Source organism: Schistocerca nitens, chromosome 3 (assembly GCF_023898315.1).
Source record: "Schistocerca nitens isolate TAMUIC-IGC-003100 chromosome 3, iqSchNite1.1, whole genome shotgun sequence".
Classification (NCBI taxonomy): Eukaryota; Metazoa; Arthropoda; class Insecta; order Orthoptera; family Acrididae; genus Schistocerca; species Schistocerca nitens.
The window spans coordinates 664,942,419-664,967,678 of NC_064616.1; the positions used below are offsets into that span (position 1 = coordinate 664,942,419).

Consider the following 25,260-nt stretch of genomic DNA (forward strand, 5'->3'; position numbering starts at 1 on the left):
CCGATGGCAGGGTGTGGGTATGACGAATGCCCAGTGAACATCATCTGCCATCGTGTGTAGTGCCAACAGTAAAATTCGGAGACAGTGGTGTTATGGTGTAGTCATGTTTATCATGGAGGGGGGGCTTGCATCCCTTGTTTTGCATGGCACTATCACAGCACAGGCCTGCATTGATGTTTTAAGAACCTTCTTGCTTCCCACTGTTGAATAGCAATTCGGGGATGGCGATTCCACCTTTCAGCATGATCAAGCACCTGTTCATAATGCACGGCCTGTAGCAGAGTGCTTGCACGACACTAACATCCCTGTAGTGGATTGGCCTGCACAGAGTCCTGACCTGAGTCCTATAGAACACCTTTGGGATGTTTTGGAATGCCGACTTCGTGCCAGGCCTCACCGACCGGAAAGCTTCCAGCACCTGATTGAACGTATGCATGTGTGAGTGGAATGCTGTCATGAAGGCTAAGAGGCGGGCCAACACCGTATTGAATTCCAGCATTACTGATGGAGGGTGCCACGAACTTTTAAGTCATTTTCAGCCAGGTGTCCGGATACTTTTGATCACATAGTGTATCTAAGCACAGATGTCACCACTTAATCCACTAGCTGGGATACACTGTACCTTGGGCATTCTCGCGCCCTTTTCACTGTATGCAACGCAATTGTGGAAGGATCTTGTTATTCCATCGCCCTGCCACGAACATCAGTTTTAAAACAAAGAAACAAATGGTGCATAAATATGCCAGGTTGGTTTTATGCCCACATCAGGTACCTAAATATCCTTCATGGCAAGAGTATCAGACATGTCTCAATAATTAAAGGATAATTTTTCAGATAATGCTGTTCACCTATGTAACATAGAGCAATATGAGGCGCAATAAGTAAATAACAGTTTTAAATTAGAAAGAGAATGAAATCCGAAATACATTTATCATTGGTGATGAAAAATGCTAAAGTTAATATTGGGCATAAAAACATGGCACATTGATAAACGTAAGCACTTGCAAAGATTTTCATCACAAATACTTGATTGAGATCTCAATTTATCCATTTGTATTATGGAGAAAAATCTTTCACACACATTAGTAGATCCGAACATGGACATAACTCTTGCAGCTTTGCAGGCATGGAACTTCTTGCTGTGGAAAATTTTCATGGAATTCTTTTGTACTTTATATTGCAAAGCACTTGTCCTTGAGCCATGTGTTGCACTGCAGGTCGATCAGTTCCATCTGTAGATGATTTGGATCATCTTCAACTGATGCTGAAAACAGCCTTGCAAAACAGTGAATGATAGGAGAGACACTCAAAACATCTACAAATTGTGCTCGGAATTGCTCCTTAATTTTTACATTTATTGAAGTGTATTCTTGAAATCTAGCACGTGCATGGGCCAAACCAATGGTAGGAAAAATGTGCAGTGTTTTCAGACAATATTTGGATCCCCCACTGCTTGTGCCCATCACCGGGCATGACACTTATATATTGTCACTGTTTAGTAAGGCAGCTTTCTTGAAACCTGAAGGTGCTCATGGGACACAAAAGTTCTGCAGCATCAGTGAGACAATCTTTTACAAATCTCTTTCGGAAAATGGTTTCCTGGCTTTGCTATTCTTAATGCAATTTTGGAACTTGTTCACAGTGCAGATGTACTGTGATTGTCCTTCTGGTAAAATGAAAACAGTACATTGTACAGTAAAATAGAAATGAATGTAACACAAGAAATGAAGAGTTCAAGAAGTATTAATTATTATGAGTTACACTGAAATCCTGTTGATGTGCCTCATCCCTTTGCTTAAGTTCACTTGACTTGTCTCGTTCTTCACTGTTCAGTAAACTACATTTGCCTTTATGAAATGAGCCGTAACACTGTAGAACTGAAGTTCCTAGTCGTTTAAATGACTGAGAACATATATCTCCCAGGCTTTGCTTTTTTGCAATACTTGCCAGTTCTCAGTATCTCTCATGTAAGGCTACAGTCACCATAGGGACATAAGACTGGGTCTGCTTCAATCCTCCTGGCACTGCATAAACAAGGAAATCGAACCATCACCACTCATTTGGTATATGTGTCACAGATTTCTCTGTTTCGCTTTGCCTGCTGGCTGACATATACACACCTGTGTTGCACTTCCGCACTTTTGCACAGTGTACAGCATTTGGCCGGCCTTGCTTTAACTGAAGAGACTGGTACATTTATTTAGTCAGTAAATAAGAGCAACCGAGGTGGCCAGTGAACTCGAGTAGTGTATCACAGATGAAAGACAGCATATTGAGAATTTGTTTTCTCTCAGTTTTATATGTCATAGGCATTTCCCCAAAACATGCATCACACAGAGACCAAAACAAAGAAATCTGAGACATCAGGGGAAGAGCAGTAGTGTCCTGGAGCCATTTCCCTGTGAGTGGCATGGGAATGAAACAGTGTAATACACTTTGTACAGTCATAAAGTACTCTGACTTGGATACTATGCCATGACTTTTGCAGTGTGAATAAATTAGTTGTTAACCACAACATTTCTGCAGTTCTTCCTGAATACCAATTGATTATCACAGAAGATAGCCTCTCTATACCCGACAATATTTCCTGGAAACCCTACTTTAACACCTCCTTTAGTTTTCGCTGATATGATATTCATGTTGTTGTTGTTGTTGTTGGTGGTGGTGGTGGTGGTGGTGGTGGTGGTGGTGGTGATCAGTTTAGAGCCATGTTTAAAACAGAATACTGATTACAATAATAATAATAGCAATAATAATGCTTTATTCAAAACCAAATGGTTGTGTGTATGGACAAAAGCAGCAAATATTTCATTTTTGTTACACAACACAAAACCATTTTAGTATTATAGTGATTTAAGAGGGACGCTTGATTTCCAGATGTTATATTCATTCTGTTCTTTGTTCTATAAAACTCTGTTTCTTGTCGACTTTCTGTTAAGGACAGTACAAAATATCAGTGTAATAGCTATTGTGTGAAGTAGTGATATCCATTGCATTAGTAACAAGCATTTTTTTCCAAATACCATGTATGAAGGGGTTCATGGCATAATGTGTAAGTCAGTTTTGCTCATTTTGAGAAATTCAACGTTTTGTGAAACATTGTACAGAAAGATCAGGAAAGCCTAACAGAAGTACTTACAGGGATATTGAGTCTAGCAAGAAATAGTATTAATACTGGAACATAAATTAATTGTAGTAATAGTAATATTGTGATTATAATTACTAGACATTCCATGAATTTTACTTTGAATTGACAATACTTGAGCACAATTAAGAGTAGTAACATTGATATTATCATCATAATTATCTATAAATTGCATGAATTTCAGTTTGAATTAACACAGAAATACATCTTTGTCCTCAAAAGTTTCTTTTAAAGAGTGAAAAAACATTGTAAACAGGAGGGATGTATGGTAACAAGTGTAACGTGTCCTTTTTCTTCAGATTACTGACTGGTTGTATTTCACTGTATAGTGGTTCCTGTTTCACACTGTTGAGCTGGACTGGATGTCCCTTATTTCCTTTATGTATGTCAAAGGTGGAAAACCACATATGAGCATTCAAAGTTGATTTGTAATATATGTCACCAGTGAATTTGTAGCCAAGATATTGAACACTTTAATTCATTAGTTTTGCAGTAAACTACTGACTTCTACAAAGCTACCATCGATAAAAATTCTTCTTGCTTCATATGTACTACTATAAATGACTTCTTTCTTCGTGATTTAGGAATGATTTTGTACCATTCTGACTGTGCAGATAGTCTACTCTTTAGCCTGGAGTTCCACAGAGCCAAAATCAGCATTGTGTGGCAGATAAAAGTGCCCACTTGTCATAAAAATATGGTCAAGAACATCCATTTGAAGTAGAATATCTGTCACAAGTTTCAAACAGGATCACTATGATGCTTCTCTCTTTTCTTTACTTTTTGTGTACATCGAGTCACCGTGTGATCGGAAATTTGAAAAGTTCATGGAAAATACTTCTTACAGACCTTAACTGAATAATTCTGAAAATGTAAGTAGTATTTGTTAATACAAACCTTTGGGGGCTAAGATCATATTCATGGCCTTCTTGCTGCAGGATACTCTGACTTGATTAGTCAACATAGGTAGGCATTTTGAGAGTTAAAATATCCCATTTTCTAGAAAATATAAAAAATTTCTTTCTTTCTCTTTTGGATATTTTTGAAGCACATTGCCATATACAGTGGCATTCGTCATTACAAAATATTTCAGCAGGAATTGGTTTACCTTTCCTGATAGTGTATGCTTCACCTCAGTTCCTTTTCAGTTTCATCTCCTGTCTTCTATCTTATGTCTGTCATTTTGTTACATGTAATTGCTGTTGCTCATCTTCTTCGTTGGACTCACTTTTAGATGGATGATATCCTGAAGCAGAATCCGGTAATTTTTCCCTATTTGTTAACTATTTCTCTAAGCGTTTCTGAATTGTTCATATTACCATAAACATATGATCATACAAACACCAGTAAAAACCACCAAATAATTAAGCTAATGGCTAAGACAACAATACACAGAAATAATACAAAACTTGTCTGAAAATAGTGTAGGCAATGTCATCATACAAAACTTCCCTAAAAACAGTTTAGGCAATGTTATAATAAAAAAACTTAACTGAAAACACTTTTGATGACGTTAAAATAAATCAGACTTTTCTGCACGATGATGATGATGATGATGATGATGATGATGATGATGATGATGATAACAGAAAACTTCCAAGTGATGGGACAGAAAATCTAATTTTGTTTTATGGCATTGTGATGTAACTCGGACTTACTTCACTCTTCCTTAACATGTATTGTACAATCCATTTCACAATAGAACTTGTGGCACTGTCTACGAGCCAACTGTGCATACAAAGACATACATCACTACGTCATGTGTTACGTACGACTTCGTACACAACGGAAGGAGAGGGGGGGCTACAGAGTGGTCATCATAGGAAAGCTGGACATAAGCAGAAATGATTAACTTGTATTCCTCCAAGCATATGAAGACTCATTGCAAATTTAGCAGCAAGTACGTCCAGTTAATACAGTAGCAATAAGGATGAGGCTCTCTGAACTACACATAAACAGTGGCATTGGAGCCACAACTAGGCAGTGTCTGCGTAGCATCACGCAGCAAAGTGGCGCCAACCACAAGTGGGCTGTGTGACTGCCACCGGCCATCCTATATTTTGGCGGCAGAGGGCACTCGTGGTATGGAGCTGCAGGAGGCATGGCTCAGCAGGCACATACCATGGGGTCCACCAGATCCTACACAACTGCTATCGACATCTGGACAGAAACTTTCAATTCTGCTGACAACTTCATGGTGCTCTGGGGTGGTATCGATATGTGATACCACGTCATCCAAAAGGGTGCAGTTCCCAGTACATAAAACGGTGCTAAAATCATTTTTGACAAAATCTGACTTATGACATTAACCCCTTCATATATGGGGTCAGACTGCTATTAAATATATAGAACAGATGCTGTGCAGCAGACAGACACAAAGAACAGAACAATAACTTTGTGTAAACATTTGGACAGAGCCATTGTTCAGAGCACACATTCTCTCTCTTTTTTTGAGAACAGCAGGAACTAGGAGACATTTAGGCCAGAGTGGCTGCAGTATAAATATTATGTAATATATTTCATAGAGAATACTCCCCCCTGCGGGTCCAGGGGTTAGAATAGGCCCGAGGTATTCCTGCCTGTTGTAAGAGGCATCTAAAAGGAGTCCCTCCCCCTCAAGGGGGTAGTTAGCGCCTGCGTCCGGAGACGGACGGTTCCACGACCTATATTTGCGGTCAGTTTGGTTTTTCACTTCTTCTGGTTTCTTCCTTCCTTTGGTTGGTTCCTTTCTTTGTTGTTCTCCATCTCACTGTCTTACTTACTTTTTCCCTTGCCTCCTCCTCCTCCTCCTCCTCCTGCTTGCCTCCTCCTCCTCCTCCTCCTCCTCCTGCTTGCCGCCTCCGCCTCCTCCTCCTCCTCCTCCTCCTGCTCCTCCTCCTCCTGCTTGCCGCCGCCTCCTCCTCCTCCTGCTTGCCGCCGCCTCCTCCTCCTCCTGCTTGCCGCCGCCTCCTTGCCTTCTCTGGTCTCCGCCTTGGTGTTTGAGACAGTCTGTCCTTTCTCTCCCTCTCTCCCTTCTTTTTCCTCTTCTTCCTTCCTCCCTGTGCATGCCTGAAGGCCGACCCACGCGTTCGCACACGTAGCCGGTGACGGGGTAACGCGTAATTCCCCGCCCTGGGTAGACAAGTAAGGCCCTATGTCCCGACACCTACGCGCTGCTACCAGTGTCAGCGTTTTAATCACACCCACCAGTCTTGTTCTAATGCGGCTAAATGTGTCACTTGTGGCAAGGATGCCCATGAGGGTGACTGTCCACCTCCGTCTCCTCGTTGTGTGAACTGTCAGGGTGACCATGCAGCGTCCTCCCGCGACTGTCCCATCTACAAGGAAGAACGCTGTATACAGGAAATTCGGGTCAAAGAGAAAGTGTCCACCTCGGCTGCTCTCAAGCTATTTGCTAGTAGGAAGCCCATGCTGCTCCCAGCGGGGAAATACAGTACTGTCCTCGCCTCTCCTCTCCTCGGACTACCAGGGAGGTGGCGATGCAGACATGCAATCTGACCTTCAGCACTACGGTCGTCCGTTTGGCCAGTGCTAAGATCGCCCGGTCGACGTCTCCTCTTCCTCCCGTCACCCCTCAGACACAAGCACCTTCATCAGCTTCTGCCAAGACGAAGACCCAGAAGTCAGATGCACGGGCCTTCAAGAAGGAACCGTCCCGTGCAGACTTCCTACGTACCTCGAACTGCCAGCCATCGACCAGTACTTCCACTAAACGACCTTCCAAGAAGGCTCATAGGAAGCACAGTTGTCCTTCTCCGCCACGGCACATTTCTTCTCCTGTGCCACCCACCGGTTGCCGCTCCAGGCCGTCATCCGTTTCGCTGGCCGCACTGCTGGTAGCCGAACATCTGGCCGTTCACCGGTGGAGGACGCTCCCCCTCCCGGCCATCTTAACAAGATGGCCGATGAACCTATTGAGCCAATGGACGATGACACTCCGCCTACTGATAGCGGCGGCAGTGCTCGCTCGAAGCCAGGCCCTCAGCGGCCTTCGAGGTGACCCCTTCTTGCTGCTCCTTTTTCTTTTTCTTCTCACGATGGCACTTCTTCATTGGAATATTCGCGGCATTCGCTCCAACCGAGAGGACTTGAAGTTGCTGCTCCGCTTGCACCGTCCACTTGTCGTAGCCCTCCAGAAAACGAAGCTATGCCCATGCGATCAAATTGCCTTGGCACACTACACCTCTGTGCATTTTGACCTACCCCCTGTGGCAGGTATTCCGGCTCATGTAGGGGTTATGTTGTTGGTCCGGTATGATATTTACTACGATCCCATGACATTGCACACCGGCCTGCAGGCAGTTGCCGTCCGAATTACTCCCCACTTTTACATTTTCCATTTGTACCGTTTACACTCCATCGTCGTCTGCCGTTACCAGGGCAGACATGATGCAAATTATTGCTCAGCTACCTGCACCATTTTTGTTAACTGGAGACTTCAATGCCCACCATCCCCTTTGGGGCTCTCCAGCATCCTGCCCGAGGGGCTCCCTGTTAGCAGACCTTTTCAACCAGCTCAATCTTGTCTGCCTCAATACTGGCGCCCCTACTTTTCTTTCGGACACATCTCACACCTATTCCCATTTAGACTTCTCTATATGTACTACCCAACTTGCATGCAGGTTTGAGTGGTATGCACTTTCTGATACATATTCGAGCGACCACTTCCCGTGTGTTATCCATCTCCTGCATCATACCCCTCTCCGTGCTCAACTAGTTGGAACATCTCCAAAGCAGACTGGGGGCTCTTCTCTTCCAGGGTGACCTTTCAGGATCAAACCTTCACAAGCTGCGATAATCAGGTCGCACACCTCACGGAAGTCATTCTCACTGCTGCTGAATATTCCATCCCTCACACTACTTCTTCTCCACGTCGCGTACCGGTCCCCTGGTGGACCGCAGCATGTAGAGACGCTTTACATGCTCGTCGTCGTGCTTTACGCACCTTTAAACACCACCGTACAGTTACGAATTGTATCAATTATAAACGATTACGTGTGCAGTGTTGTCGTATTATTAAAGAAAGCAAGAAAGCCAGTTGGGCTGCTTTCACAAGCACCTTCAACAGTTTTACTCCTCCTTCTGTTGTCTGGTGTAGCCTGCGCCGACTATCTGGCACTAAGGTCCACTCACCAGTTTCTGGCTTGACGGTCGCGAATGACGTCCTTGTGGCCCCTGAGGATGTCTCCAATGCCTTCAGCCGCTTTTTTGCAGAGGTTTCGAGCTCCGCTCATTACCACCCTGCCTTCCTCCCCCAAAAACAGGCAGAGGAGGCTAGGCCACCTAACTTCCGCTCCTCGAATCGTGAAAGTTATAATGCCCCATTCACCATGCGAGAACTCGAAAATGCACTTGCCCGGTCACGGTCCTCCGCTCCAGGGCCTGATTCTATTCATATTCAGATGCTGAAGAACCTTTCTCCTGCGGGTAAAGGTTTCCTTCTTCGTACTTACAATCGCATCTGGATTGAGGGATGTGTTCCCGCATGCTGGCGCGAGTCTATTGTTGTACCGATTCCTAAGCCGGGGAATGACAAGCACTTGCCTTCCAGTTATCGACCCATCTCGCTTACCAGCGGTGTCTGTAAGGTGATGGAGCGAATGGTTAACTCTCGTTTGGTTTGGCTGCTCGAATCTCGACGCCTTCTTACCAGTGTACAATGTGGATTTCGTAGGCGCCATTCTGCTGTTGACCATCTGGTTACTTTGTCGACCTTCATGATGAATAACTTCTTGCGGAAGCGCCCGACCGCGGCTGTGTTCTTTGATTTGGAGAAGGCTTAAGACACCTGTTGGAGGGCGGGCATTCTCCGCACCATGCATTCATGGGGCCTTCGCGGTCGCCTCCCTCTTTTTATTCGTGCCTTTTTAATGGATCGACAGTTCAGGGTACGTGTGGGTTCTGTCCTGTCAGACACCTATCGCCAGGAGAATGGGGTGCCACAGGGCTCAGTTTTGAGCGTCGCTCTCTTCGCCATAGCGATCAATCCAATAATGGATTGCCTCCCAGCTGATGTGTCAGGCACCGTTTTCGTGGACAATTTTACCATTTATTGCAGCGCGCAGCGTACATGTTTCCTGGAGCATTGTCTTCAGCGTTGTCTTGACCGTCTTTACTCCTGGAGTGTCGCCAGTGGCTTCCGTTTTTCTGCCGAGAAGTCGGTCTGTATTAACTTCTGGCGCTACAAAGTGTTTCTCCCACCGTCTTTATGACTCGGTCCCGTTGCTCTCCCATTCGTGGAGACAGCAAAATTTTTAGTTCTTACATTTGACAAGAAACTTAGCTGGTCTCCTCATGTGTCATATTTGGCTGCCCGTTGTACCCGTTCTCTAAATGTCCTCCGTGTTCTCAGTGGTATGTTGTGGGGAGCGGATCGAACCGTCCTACTTCGCCTATATCGGTCGATCGTCCGCTCAAAGCTGGATTATGGGAGCTTCGTATACTCCTCTACACGGCCGTCCATCTTACGCCGCCTCAACTCCATACAACATCGGGGTTTACGTCTTGCGATCGGAGCGTTTTATACTAGTCCTGTCGAGTCTTCATGCTGAAGCCGGTGAATTGCCACTCGCCTACCGGTGCGATATACTGCTTTGTCAGTGTGCCTGTCAGCTACTGTCAATGCCCGACCACCCGTCTTACCGTTCCTTGTTTGACGAATATCTCTACCGTCAATACGGGTTGTATGTGTCTGCCCTGCTGCCCCCTGGAGTTCGCTTTCACCGCCTCCTCCAACACCTTGATTTTTCACTCCTTGCAACCTATAGAGTGGGCGAGAGCCACACACCACCTTGGCTCCAGGCTCAGGTTCGCGTTCACCTTGACCTCAGCTCGCTCCCAGAGGAGGTTACCCCAGCTTCGGTATACCGCTCGCAGTTTGTCGAACTTCATTCAAAGTTCATTACTATAATCTTCATTTATACAGATGGCTCTAAGACCAATGACGGTATCGGGTGTTCTTTTATTGTCGGGGCACAAAGTTTCAAGTACCGGCTCCATAGCCATTGTTCGGTCTTCACAGCTGAACTCTTTGCCCTCTACCAGGCTGTTCTTTACATCTGCCGCCACCGACATTCTGCTTATGTCATCTGCTCCAATTCCCTGAATGCCATCCAGAGCCTCAGTGATCCGTATCTGGTTCACCCTTTCGTGCACCGGATCCAACGCTCTGTTCTGCAGCTGGCGGATGACGGTTCTCCGGTTACCTTTATGTGGATTCTTGGCCGTGTCTGTATCCCTGGGAACGAAGCTGCAGATGCCGCGGCCAAGGCTGCGGTCCTCCAGCCTTGGACAGCTTCTTGTTGTCTCTCTTCATCCGATTGTAGCAGGGTCATTTGTCAGCGCATTTTATCGCTGTGGCATGCCGATTGGGCTACACTTACAGACAACAAGCTTCGGGCCTTGAAACCTCTTCCCGCGGCTTGGACGTCCTCCTCACGCCCTTCTCGGCGGGAGGAGGTCGTTTTGGCCCGGTTACGAATTGGACACTGCCGGTTCAGCCATCGCCATCTGCTGACAGCTGCGCCGGCGCCGTGCTGCCCATATGGGCAATTGCTGATGGTACACCACATTTTAACGTCCTGTCCCAATTTTAATACACTGCGTCTTGATCTTGGCCTGCCATGTACTGTGGATGCCATTTTAGCGGATGACCCAGGAGCAGCTGCTCGCGTTCTTCGTTTTATCCACTTGACAAACCTGTCTAAGGACATTTGATTATGTTTTTTTTTTTTTTTAGAATCCTCTGCCTGTCTGTCTTTTATGGTATTGTCCCTTTTAGTTGCTGTTTTAACCTTGTGCCTCACGGTGCATTCCTAGCTTAGTGTGGGCGCTAATGACCATAAAAGTGAGAGAATACTGACATATATTGAAGCGCCAAAGAAACTAGTACACACATGCATATTCAAATATAAGTGATAAGTAAACAGGCAGAATATGGTACCGAGCTCCCGATGTAGCGATGAAGTGGGGATTATCTCATATGACCATTTCACAAGTTTACCATGGATATCAGGAATCTAGTAAAACATCAAATCTCTGACATCGCTGCGGCCAGAAGAAGATCCTGCAAGAACACAACTGACGACGACTGCAGAGAATCATTCAACATGACAGAAGCACAGCCCTTCTGCAAATTGCTGCAGATTTCAATGCTGGGCCATCAACAAGTGTCAGCGTGCAAACCATTCAACGAAACATCATAGATATGGGCTTTTGGAGCTGAAGGCTCACTCGTGTACCCCTTGATGGCTTCACGACGCAAAGCTCTACACACCGCCTGGGCCCACCAACACCGACATTGGACTGTTGATGACTGGAAACATGTTGCCTGGTCAGACAAGTCTCATTTCAGATTTTATCAAACAGATGGACGTGTACATGTATGGAGACAACCTCATGAATCCATGGACTCTGCATGTTAGCAGGGGACTATTCAAGCTGGTGGAGGCTCTGTAAAGGTGTGGGGCATGTGCAGTTGAACTGATACAGGACCCCTGATATGTCTAAATATGACTGACAGGTGACATGTAAGTAAGCATCCTGTATGATCACCTGCATCCATTCATGTCCATTGTGCATTCCGACAGACTTGGGCAGTTCCAGCAGGACAATGCAATGTCCCACACGTTCAGAATTGCTGCAGAGTGGCTCCAGGAACACTCTTCTGAGTTTAAACACTTCCGCTCACCACCAAACTCCCCAGACATGAACATTATTGAGCATATCTGGGATGCTTTGCAACATGCTGTTCAGAAGAGATATCCGCCCCCGCATACTCTTACAGATTTATGGACAGCCCTGCGGGATTCGTGGTGTCAATTCCCTCCAGCACTACTTCAGACATTAGTTGAGTCCAAGCCGTGTTGTGTTGTGGCACTTCTACGTGCTCGTGGGGACCCTACACGGTATTTGGCAGGTGTACCAGTTTCTTTGGCTCTTAAGTGTACAATTCAGAAAAAATATCGTGTGGAATGGGGGATTTCTGAATAGCAAAAGCTGTGAAGTAATACATACTGTGTTCAGGAGCATTCTCGATAATTAGGTGGTCAAAAGGGCCCTTGTGCATACCATATTTACTCGATCTAAGCCGCACTTTTTTTCCGGTTTTTGTAATCCAAAAACCGCCTGCGGCTTAGAATAGAGTGCAGAGTAAATGGAAGTTCTGAAAAATGTTGATAGGTGCCGCCACAACTAACTTCTGCCGTCGAATATATGTAGCGCTATACAGGCACAAAAATAAATACTGGCCCCAAAACCGCTGCGTCAGTAAATAAATTAAAAGGAAAGGTAGAAGAATGTAAAAATTATGGCATGTATTCTTTTGTGTTTGCTGCTATCTCATTTAAATCCTGTCTGCCTAATAAACTACGAAACTAGAGTGAGATAACAGCAAACGTGTAAGAATATACATATCATGTCATGTTTATATTCTTATTATTCTTATGCTGTATAGTGATACAGTCAGAAATGAAGCACGGCAACTGACTAGATTTTTATATCTAAGGTGACTCAAATTTTTGTGCAGAATGTAATGTACGAAAGAGGCGTCTGCAAAGATTTTCAAATGGAGAAAAATTTTCGCTAAACTCTCGTTCAGAACATCTTCTATCATATGCAGTCTATTATTTGGTTCTTGTTGATCATTATCAAAGAAAGCAGCAGTGTAAGTAACAACAAATAGCAGTCTCTTGCCATTGTTTCGCTTATGAGACAATTCCTATCTTCTTTTTTTTTTTAATTGGAAGTGGCGGTAGCACGCGCAAAAGTAAGCAATGCCGCGAGCGGCGACAGGTCGTAAACACTCATTTCATTATTTCATTATCAGAATGTGACAAACAATGCATGACACAGTACAATAATGCATTTTCAGCTTAGAGTGACGTAAACACCTATAACAAAGAGAACGGCACTTATCAGATCAAAGCAAAATAAGCAATCGATTCAAACCAGATGAAGCACGTGAAAAAGGAGAGTACCTGTCTAAATACGGACGGAGCACCTGACACACAGCAATGGCTACTTGGTAAAGCTGAAATGTTAAACTTAAGACTCAACCAAACTACGGTAGCTGTATCTTCATCCATTCAACCTAAATTGTGTCTCATGTTACAATGGACCAACTTTGTTTTGATTTGGAGGTGTGGTCTAAAACTTTTCTCTCCCCTTGAATTTCGAGTCTCAAATTTCAGGTGTGGCTTAGATTTGGGAAAATTTTTTTCCTTGCTTTCGAGACTCATTTTTCATGTGCGGCTTAGATTCGAGTAAATACGGTACTTTCATGGTGGCTGTTTATCCAGATGGATAACTTGTGCTTGGCCATAGCCATGTCGAATGCTGTCTGTGGTTGCAGCAAAGTTGGTGGACATTGTGGCTACAGTCACAGGTGTCCCTGCCTGTAATGTGGTAGGAAATTCCAATGACAGATAGGGTAGGCAGATATTAGAACTTGTCTTTTACCTGGATCCACCACAAGATATGGTGCAGGGGGTTTAAGACCAAAATAGTGATATAATATGAACATGGATATTTTGTATGTTTTTTGGATGTCCAGGATAGTGAGGAAGCTCCTCATGATAGTATCTATCAATAGGTAGTGAAAGCCTTAGCCAAGAATGTTTTTCAGTTGTTTTTCTTGCTTTGTATTGGTTGATGAAGAGGGCTCTGTTACTGGGGATGTAGCAAACAGATGCTCAGGCTCAATGGGGTGGATTTTTTGATGTGGGATGAGTGGCAGGCCATTGAAGTGGAGATATTATTAGTGCTTGGTAGATATTATATGAATAATAGTACATCCATAAAGACATGGGGGTTGACACCCAGTAAGCATACAGCTGTACCCAAAAAAAAAAAGGAAGAAAGAGAGAGAGAGAGAGAGAGAGAATAGATTGAGCATCTTGAGGAATAAGGATAGTCCATCTAACCCTGGGCCACAATCATAAATGTGATGTCTTTGAATCTAGTCCAGGTCAGGTATTTAGAATTGCAGGTGGCCCTAATGAGATCCTCTACATATTCTGTAAATAGATTGGCATAGGACGGTGTTACTGGAGTGACCACGAGTGCAGTGTCAATATTTTTATTTTATTTAGTTTTTATTCCTATTTTATCTACTTGATTGACCTGCTAAAGCATTATGTATCTATGCAGTTTCCCTTTGCACCAATACAAGAAAGTTTCCTTTTCCCTAGACAAAATGTAGTGTGCATGTGCTGTTTCCAAATTGCTGCCTAGCCATAGTATCTACACATCCACCAGCGGCATAGTTGTCAAACTTTCCATTTCCAGCTGCAACCTTTACTTTAGAAATATGTCCATCTACTCATATTTTGTCAGTCAATAATTCAAAAAAACCTCATCCCAAAAAACATGTTGCACAGGTGCAGCATCCGTAAATCATGTATGCTCTCTCAATAAAATGCTCTAGCTCTGCAGTTCCAAATTTGTACTTTGACTCTGTCAAATTAGGAAACTTGCTTCCAGCTACTAATCTGGTATATACATCACCTTCAGTAACTCTGCAAACTAAGAGTATTGACCCCATCTTGGAATACCACTGTCCACTATGAGTACAACAAACTTTTTCATTAACATCTCGGAGCCCTCAAATATTCCCTGACTGTTTTGCTACACATGCCACACCCGCAGGTACTCCATCATCATTTGATAAGTGGCACTACCCCACCACTTTGTACACATTGCGCCCAAGGTTTAACTGTCCGCCACTTCCTTACAGCATACCCATTTTTTAACCGTTCCCGTATTTAACTGTTCCCGCTTGGGTTTGCCGTCTGAGTTATCGGCCATTTTAGCAAATGACATGCTAGCTGTTGACCGCTTTTTACTTTTTATCCACAAAAGCAATATGGCAAAGGCCATTTAATTTTTAGTTTTGGACCTCCATTTCTGTATGGTGTCTTTTTTAGCCCTTTCTCCATGTGCGTGTTTTCAGCTATCTTCTCTTATGTCAATTGGGACTGACATATAGACGTTTTTTAACTCCTCTCTGTCTTCGTGTTCTATAGTTTTAACTTGGGCGCGTATGACCCCAGTTGTTTTTGCGCCCTAAAGCAAAACAAAACAAAAACAAACCAAACCAAACTGATAACCTTCCAGGAATTTCCAGCCTTCCCGTGTGCTCCACTTTCCTTCTGTAGATCTCTCCCCAATGAGAGCAGCTCCATAATCTCAAAAATAAATGTCATGTCATCCAGCACCTCAGAAATATCCTTGTCTTATTGCTTGATCATCCTCATTACAGACGGAGGCTTCACCATCGACATTACAGAATGCAGTGACTACAAAACAGAAGAGTTGTGCTAACAGTCTGACACATCCAGTTACAAGCCTTCTTGCAATGGCCCTATTTCAGCATGACCTTCACCTTTTTTTTCAAATCCAAACCCTTTTCAAATTGTCTTTCCTGAATATATCACCCTCCCTCCCACTCTCTCCTCACTCCCCCAGGCAAACACTTTTCTACGTGCTTCCCAATATCCATAATCCCAATGACTCAAGAGGTTGAAAGGTTTATTCATGAAGTAAGTCCCCTCTCCCCCATTATTTATTTTATATTGACATATGGTTTGAGTTGTGCTTAGTACCACTACTGGCTATAGGTATAGTATGACAATGTAAAAAATGAACTCACAGGTGAACCTGTGGTCCCAAAAGCTAATATCGTGTTAAGTTTTTATTCAATATGATATACAGCTTTACTTTAGTGAAAGTGGAAATACTGCCTTGCCACCTCCAATAAAAAAGTCTAATAATTTATAAAATAATTTTTTTGAATTTAGTCTGTAAGTACAGTGTTTCATTTAATCTATTTTGCTTAATTTTTCAGGTCTCAACTTGTTAATGTTGTGGTGACCAGTTGCGGCTTTTTTGTAAAAGGATTTAAATAAAGGAGAGATGGACTTAAAATCATATTTTTTATAAATTTTTCTGACTAACTGCTACAAATCTTTATTTTCTCATGCAGTGTCTTTGTGATCGAAACATTTCATGTAACTTCATCCTCTAGTGTGAGACTAAATTTCATTTGTGCCAGTGGTTTGAAACTGAGTCAGAACTTTCAGATATTTCTTGTTTCATTAGGTGTTATCTGCCTTTTATTGGCAAATGTAATAAGATAAATTATTGTAAAATTATGTTTCTTCCTTAAATTGATATGTGTTGAGAAGAATCTGTATCACTTGCTAAGAAGTAGGTGTGATGGTTTAAGATTTTCTTTGAGCTTTACACTGTTTGTATCTAAGTCACTTTTATCTTTGTGACTTGAAAGAGCTTTAACAAATGACACAATGTAGTTACAAAAAAGTTTACTAGTAGTGGTAATAGTTTTATATTTTCAATAGATATTGATGATGTAATAATAATGTACTGCCCAGTCACATGAATTTACTTCAGTTAAATTGCTTACTTGCTTTGCTTTTGTTGGAGGGCATTGCATTACATAATTCCAACTTTGGCAGTAAAAATAATGTATGAGCTTTATGTAAGAAATACTATGATTTGATGTGAGAAATACTATGATTTATTAGTATCCATATATGAATGCTATCTTTGTATTGTTAGAGATCTAGGATTGGAAATTAAATTAAAATTACTTTCTGAAAAGTAGTCACAATTACAATATGTGTTTAAATCATAAATTAATTTATCCATGAGAATGTTGGTTTAGCTCCATGGCTGTAGATTAAAACTACTGGAAGAGATACAGCAACCAGATGCTTACACATAACTTTATTTATGCAAAGGTGCATCTCAGGTTTTCAGTTATCTGTAATTGTCACAAGAAGTACAGTTGGGAGTGAACATTTGGCTTGTGTCTTGGCATAATTAATGCTGTATAAAAGGTGGCTGGTTGGTGTATTTCTTTCACATAACTTTAAAATATGTTTTGCTTGTTTATGTATTTTCTTCCATTGTAGTTATGGTATCTTTCAGTTCTTTAAAACATGTCAGAGATCTATTGATTTTCCAGAAGCAGGCAGAGACAGTTCATAAAAATGTGTCAACATTCAAAAGGGTTTCAGATCCTTGCACAACACAGCTTGCACTTCCTTGCATGATACCACAATTTTGGAAACCTCATCAAAGGAGGAGCCTCTCCATCTTGTATACCATTGTAAATTTTGATAAAATAAATTGCCTTTGAAAATAACTTAATAGGCCTAGTACAAAGAGTATATGAGAACTAGAATGTTTTTGAAGGAATTTGGAATTGTCGTAGTAGGATACCAGACTTCAGATGATTGGATAGTGGGTTTATTCTTTTGTGGACAGAGATTACCCTGAACAAAGAGAAAGTGAAATAAATCCTATACTAAGTTAAACCGAGCAAAGTGGCAGTGTTCAGACAGTGGGCCCTTATTAAGGACTGTAGTTCAAATACTCAAACTGGCCCTCCAGCTTTAGGTTTTCAGTTTTTCTCAATCATTTAAGGCAAATGCAATAATGGTTCCCTCAAAAAGGCATGACCAATTTTCTTTCCCAGTCTGATCTTGGCCTCCGTCTCTAATGGCCTTGTCATGAACAGGACATTAAAAGACACTAACTTTCCTTACTTTTTAATAAATAAGTTAATAGCAATCCTTATTCCCCTGATGGCATGTAACCAGTCATTGCAAAACAATGAACAGCTGAGAATATTGTTGAAAAAGCAAGCAGTGAACTAGCAGAATAAATCAACTTTAAATTTCTTAAGTGTTATTCTTTTCGTTAGTTTTGTTACTATGTGGATAATATTAAAACCATGGAACTTGATTAGAAATGAGAGTTTCCTTGATTTTGACGTATCACTGCATAATTTATTTAGTATCTTCTAAGGATGTAATAAAACCACGCAAAGAAGATCATTGGGTGATTATTTCACTTATGTCTTTATAAATATTACCCCACTCTTCAACATGTCACTCTGCAAACTGTAATCTGTTTGTCATTGCTGGGTGCGGGAATTAACTGAACTGAAAAAATTTTAAGCTCTAACACCATTAAGCGGCTTAGTTTATAACATTTTGGCATGTATTCACGTAAGTTTGGTAGTAAACAAGAGAAAGCAAAAAACTGATTTGGCCATATGAATAACATGTGATGAAAAGTTGTCACAGCTGTTACTTCTGTTGTTTAAAACAAGATGCTTCTGTTGTTAGGAAAGTGTCATTCTTGACTATATTCCAAATTGCCTTAAGATGTCACATCTTCAATCAAGCAATTGTCGTAATACAAAAATAAACCCAAAAATCTTTCTTCTGTCTGTTTCTCCGTTCTATGGGAGCAGTTATAGATTAGGTTATCAGAGCTGTTGCTGCTGCTGACATGAATCAAATAATTTTATAAAGTATTAAACTATAATTGTGTGGAAATACCTGTGATTGCTATATTTTCTAAAAACAAAAAAATTTAGTTCCTGTTTGTCATATTTATATTCTTACTTAATTAGATTCAGTCAAATGAAACAGACATGTATGAATGTAAATGTGATTTTGCCAGGAAAATATAAAAACAATATTAAGCAAATAATTGAGAGTTTTTTCAATTCTTAAGATGCTCAATGGAAACAATATCGATATTCAGATTTCATACTCAGTGACATATGGAATAGTAATATGCTATGACATGAATAATTATATTATGGATTGAATTCATTGTAATAGATTTAAAGTCTAGTAAGCTACTACTATATTAATGAAAGGTGGCTGTTTCTTATGTTCTTCACAGATGATAATGTAACAAAACTGAAAACACAGCATATTATACATGCAGCTATAAAAACATTTTTTAAAGTTAAAGTAGCAAGCTGTGAGTGGAACACATTAGGCATAACAGCTGCTTGTTCTCAAAGAAAATGTCTGAAGTCATTCATTCATACATACACAAAGAGCAAAGCACTGAATGTAATGTAATCAACGTGTAACTTGGCTATTTGTAAAAGTGGTGTTATTAGTAGAGTGATATGTTTCCAGTAGAAATTAGGGAAATCTGCTGTATTATCTAAAAGTTGTTGTTTGCTCATGTCTACTTCCTCCAGATGAATGGTGATGCATATTACAAATTGAATGTTTAAGCCTTCCCTCAGAAAAGATTATTTTTCTGGATAGCCCTTTACAGTCTTATAGTACTCCCAGTATCATTAATATTGTTTTCAGTGTTAGAAACATTGTTTATTGCATAAGTAATAGGAAAGTAGTTTCCTTACCAGCATTTATTTGAACCTGACTTTTCAGGAATCCAATTGTAAAGCAAGACTGAAATTAAATGAGGTTGTTTTGAAGGAAAACTGTCTTGATTGTGAAAATTATTATAAAATTTTCGCTACCAAGACTGTTTTACTTCAAAATAATCTTTATGTGGTTGCTGTACCAGCCAGCCTGGTGGAATGGGAAAAGTTTTATATTAAATAATGTTATTAAAATAACTGAAAAAAGTGGTTAAAGCTATGGTGTGGTCGATTTGTACACTGGAACTATTAAATGTGCTATTTGATTATGAGCATTTTATATCTTCCTCATAAAATTAACATATTTGTTGTTTCAGTATTTCGATGCTCCATAAATTGCTCTGTGTTTTAGGAAATGTTCTTTAAGAAAGATGTATCAGTAAATGTCCGGTTATGTCTTTTTTGATCTCACATGAGACCATGAAGTGAAATGTTGCTAAGGACATCTATTTTCTCATTTTGATTGTACCTGAAACAACTATGTATTGTAATGCCCTCATGTATTGAAATGTATTGATGGGAAATTCATAGAACATATTCGTGCTAATGAAACTGCGTCAGTAAATATGAGATTATAATTTCTGTACTTACGTATAAGAGTATTCATATTTACTTAATTTCCAATTCTGTATCTTTAGTTATAAGAGATTTACCATGTCTTTATCATCTGATAACTCAGAAAATTTTTTATTGTTTCCAACATTATGAATCTAAAAACCATAAATAATGTGGATAAGTATAATTTCTCTGGGTCTCCTGATTGTCCGTGTGTTTAGTTCCTGAATGCAGGTGATATTTGTATAAATCTACATCTGTACTTTGTAAACAATTCTCTAGTGTACACAATCCATTTTGTATTTGTTTTTGAATTAATACATTTTTAGTAAAAAAACAGACTTAGTTGTGTTATTGGTTCAAACATTAAATGCTCTCCCTCTACCTTTCACGTTCTCATTGTACATACTTAAATTACACAAAGCAAAATGTAATAGTTAAGGCAAGGGATCTGCATTTGGTTGTAGCATAGTTCAGATCCCCTTCTTACTTTCTCGATTTGAGTTCTCCGTGGTTGTTGTACATTGATGGGGATATGTTCGTAAAGAACTTGGTCAATATCCTTCCCTACCCTTATCCTATATGAACTTGTGATCCATCTCTGATGGCCACATCATTGATATACTAAACAGTAATTGTCCCACCATTTATATCATCAAGTACAGTGTGCTGACTCTATATAATTGCTCATTACTTTACAAATAGATACAGATTCAAACTAGAAAAATATTTTTCACAATCCAGACCATAAACTGTAAGTGATGATAGGGTTGAATATCAAAATTTAGACTGTGTTAATAGTCAGCAATTAAACTGTTCCTTGGAAATGTTGTAAATATGTTGAATAGCTTAACCAACCGATCAGAATATTTCTGGTAGAGACTTCCCCCTCATTTATGTCAATTAAATAAAAAAAATGTTTTGTTCTCGGTGTGTGGTCTGACTGCTGACTGTATATATCAGTCCAAAGGAAAATTGTAAAGTAACAAAATGTGCAACGTGTGTCCCTTATCTTTCATAAGACATAATTCAAAAATACATTCCATTTAAGATGCAGTTATTCCGTACTTTCCAGAAGTTGAGCGAAAAGACTGCAGCATAAGTAAATTATATGTTGAGTGTGTGCTGTTTGCAGCTGACTAACCCTTTCGAAAGTGGACATTTGTAAGGGAATATGAAAGTTGGAGGGCATTCTTTAAGTGCTGATAACCTCATCATTGAGTGCCCTAACCCACACAGGCATTCTTCACAGCCAGTGTGTGTCAAACTGGCCCATGAACATGTACTGCACTGGCCAAGTATACCGTGTAAACTTAAATGATACACGATATTTGTCTCTTAGCCATACCTTGGGATTATTTACATTAATTATCCTGCTAATTAAATCACACAAAAAGAATGGTGTCATACATAGCTTTCCAAACTTTTATAAAATATTTGTATGTATTTCCCTTAACAAAGTTATTTCAAATAAGTACATTTATAATTTAGAGAGAGAGAGGGAGAGAACACGTGTCATAATGACTAATTCAATATTCTGACATGTTAGTAGGACAGACCTTGTAGTGGTCATCAGCATGGCAATAAAGTGCAGTAAGGCTAAGGCACAGGGTGCGATTCAAAAGTTTCAAGACTTAACTCAGAACTAGAAATTTATTGGACATTTAAGTACAGTAAACTAAAATTCTTCAAAATATGATCCTTCAGCATCAAAACACCACTGCCAGCACGTCTTCCACTGTTTGTAGCCCTTCTGGAAGGCCTTGGGCATCATGTTGTCAAGGGCTCTCGTCGAAGCCATTGGCATTGATGGAGTTGAATCGCTTCCCTTTTAGGCCTGTCTTGAGTCGGGGGGGGGGGGGGGGGGGGAAAGGAGAAAGTTACTTGGAGCCAAGTCTGGGCTGTAAGGTGGCTGCGGCAGTGTCATCACACTGAACTTGACCACAACTTCGGCGGTGGCACGCAACGTGTGAGCAGGCGCATTGTGCTGGTGGAGAATCCAATCACTGGGTGGATGCGGCAAACTCAATCCCTCAAGCGGTGAAGCACTCCAGCATAAAAGTCACCTGTGACAGTCTGTCCACGAGCAACAAACTCCTTGTGAATCACTCCGTTACCATCAAACACACACAATCAGCATACACTTCACACACGACTTGCTCATGCAAGCTTTCTTGGGCTTTGGCGAGAAAGCAGTGTGCCCTTCTGAGCTTTGACTCAGGATTGTACTTGTAGAACCAGGTCTCATCACCAGTAGCCACTTTCTCAAGAAGGTTCGGATCAACATTCAACCGTTGGAGCATTTCCTGGCAAACAGCCATGCGCCATTTCTTCTGATCCACCAACAAAACTTTTGGCACCAGTTTGGCACACACTTTTCACATCATCAAATTCTCTATCACAATCCTCCACACCGTACTCTGACTAAGTCCCAGTACGTCAGCAATTAATCTAGTACTAAGACAACGGACATTGTTTAAAAGTTCCTGCACTCTCTCCACATTTTGATCCATTTGACTTGATGATGGCCTCCCAGAGCGGTCGTCGTCTTCAACCTTCCCACGGCCATCTTTGAAATGTTTGTGCCACGTGAAAACCATTGCACAGGACATGGCTTCTTCCTTAAAGGCCTCTTGAATCATACCGAGAGTCTCCGTTGCGGTTTAGTTCAGTTGCATGCAAAACCTAATCGCATAACGCTGCTCCAAGTGCTGCTCCATTTTCACCTCTCCCACTTTTTGGCCAAGGTCAATGACACGCACTCACACTGCAAGCGATGCACACACTACAGGGTTCCAGAGCCAACTGCCACAGCATCATTTCGTTCCCTGAGACCCCCCACTACTTCCCCCACTCGGCAGAACCAGTCCGTGTGCGCTCCCCCACTCAGAAATGAATCAGTCTTGAAACTTCCGAATCACACCTTGTATCGTAACCATGACTAGATAACGAATTTCTTATGATGCATCCATAGATGTAAAGGTAATATCTGGAATACCACAGGGAAGTGTGATAGGAATGTTGCTGTTTGCAATATATATACATATCTAGTCGAAAGTGTCAGATGCTCTTTAAGGCTATTCACAGATGATGCAGTTTATACCAAAGTAGCAACGCCGGAAGATAATAGTAATTTGCAGAATGACCTGCAGAGACTTGATGAATGGTGCAGACTCCGGCAGTTGACCCTAAACGTAAATAAATATAGCATACTGTGCATGGGAAAAGAAATCCACTACTGTACAGCTACACTGTTGATGACAAACAGCTGGAGACAGCGTCTACCATAAAATATCTTGGCGTAAATATCCAGAGGGACCTTAAGTGAATGACCATATAAAAGAGATAGCAGGAAAAGCAGACACCAGACTCAGATTTATCGGAAGAATATTATGGAAATGTAGTTCATCCACGATTGTCGAGTATTGTTCATCTATCTGGGATCCCTATTAGGTAGGACTGATAGAGGAGATAGAGAAGATCCAACAAAGAGTGGCGCATTTTGTCACAGGTTCACTTAGCTGGCAAGAGAGTGTTACGGAGATGGTTTATTACATTCTGAAGACTTGTTGTCTTGGCTCATTGATGTATGCTGTCATAGGTGGATGTGTTTGGCCTAAATTCACCTTAAGCTGCCACTCCTCCTCCCATCCCAAGGGCTCACATCTCTTTTGTAAGTATTTGCTTGGCCACCACAGGTGGTGGTGGTGGGTGTAGGGATGAAAGGGACCAAACTGCAGAGGTCATCGGTCCCTCCACCACAGGTCCCCAGCTCTTGGAACACTACTTACCTGTCCACGCTGCAAGTCTATCCTTCTACTATTCCTTTTTCTTCTCTGCCTTTCAATTGGGTGGTCTTCTTGATGCTGATTGTGCTTGGGTTTGGTTTGTGATTTTGGACATTTGTTTTCTTCCCTTGCAGTATCCTACAACTTTCCATTCTGCACTGTATAATCCCCATTGGTGGATATGACCTGATATTTCTTTTCCAAATATTTACAGAAGTGCAGACTGTGCATGGAAAGTTTCCCAGTGTGCCATATATTCCAGTTTTTGTTCCTTTCTCTCGTTGAATCCTTCCTTTCTTGCAAATGTTCTATGCCCCAAACCCAGCATTGTACCATTCAGTTGTGTGTGTGTCAGGCGGGTGCGGGGGTCAAGTACCTGCACAGCGGTAACCCCCTAACCATGCAGGGATCATGCTGTTGGTGCTTGACCTGGAAACTCCCCATGCATGCCAAGGAGTATGTGCCCTTTGTGACTTGAGCACGGGGACTCTGGACAACAGTTAACTGGGCAAGTAACAAGTGCTGTGGTTGGATGGTGCCCATGGGGAGAACGTTAATCAGAATGCGTGGCATTATGGTGGAAGACTCGCACATGAAGCAAATTAAACTTTCTTCCTCCTGTGTCCACACAGCCCCAGCAGTCTCCTCTGGAGGTAAGGCATACTAAAACATGGAAAGACACCGCCTTAAAATGTTTCCTTCCCTGCATACACCATGGGAGGGCTCAGAGTCAAGGAAAGAAATACTCCACCCAATACTTTTTTCCAGGACCAACAGGGATTCCTTTTTTGACTACAGACCCAATGTTCATTGTTGAACAGCTCAAGGATAGGTTTGGGGAAGTAGGAGCAATTTCAAAAATGACATATGGCTCCCTTTTGATTAAAATTGCCTCCTCTGCTCAGTTACAGGCACTGCTCGCCTGTGAAAAGCTGGGTGACATGCCTGTAACTGTAACTCCCCATAACAGTCTCAATATGGTAAGGGTATCATCTTCCATTGTGATCTCGGTTTACAGCCCAAGGACGAGTTGCGTGCCAGTTTGAAGTGATGCGAGTGTGCGTTTTTCACCTTGGCCTTTGAATGTGATTCATTGCCTGAAAAGTTCGAGGTGGTGATGTATTGAAGCGATGTGAAGCCTTATGTTCCCTCCTCATGTGATACTACAAATGCATGAGATTCGGGCATGTCTTTATGTTGCAACACCAGTCCTGTCTGTAGGGATTGTGGACATCTGTTGCACTCACATGCTTCATGTGTCCCTCCCGCCATCTGTACCAACTGCGGGAAGAAGTATTCCCCCTGTTCACCAGACTGCACTGTCTTTCAGAGAGAAAAGAAAATCCAAGAAGACAAAACTCTTGACCAACTATCCTATCAAGAGGCCAAGAAGAAATGTGATCATCTACATTCTACACAGGCGACAGTGACGTATACTATGACTATGATGACATCATCCTCTCCAGTGACTGTACCATCACCCCATATATCTTCTACCTCAGTCCCCAGCCCATGACCAAAGAAGCAATGCCCTCCTCCAGCATCTCGTA

The 25,260-nt window shown here is 41.7% G+C and overlaps 1 protein-coding gene across 1 annotated transcript in view; it reads left to right on the plus strand.

Moving 5' to 3' along the window:
- LOC126248624 (uncharacterized) overlaps nucleotides 1–20,258 on the plus strand; it is a 132,279-nt gene extending 112,021 nt beyond the window's left edge. Inside the window, exon 11 of the mRNA XM_049949794.1 lies at nucleotides 15,990–20,258. The gene's annotated coding sequence lies outside the window, so the exon portion shown is untranslated. The remainder of the gene's footprint in view (nucleotides 1–15,989) is intronic.
- Nucleotides 20,259–25,260: the final 5,002 nt, after the last annotated feature.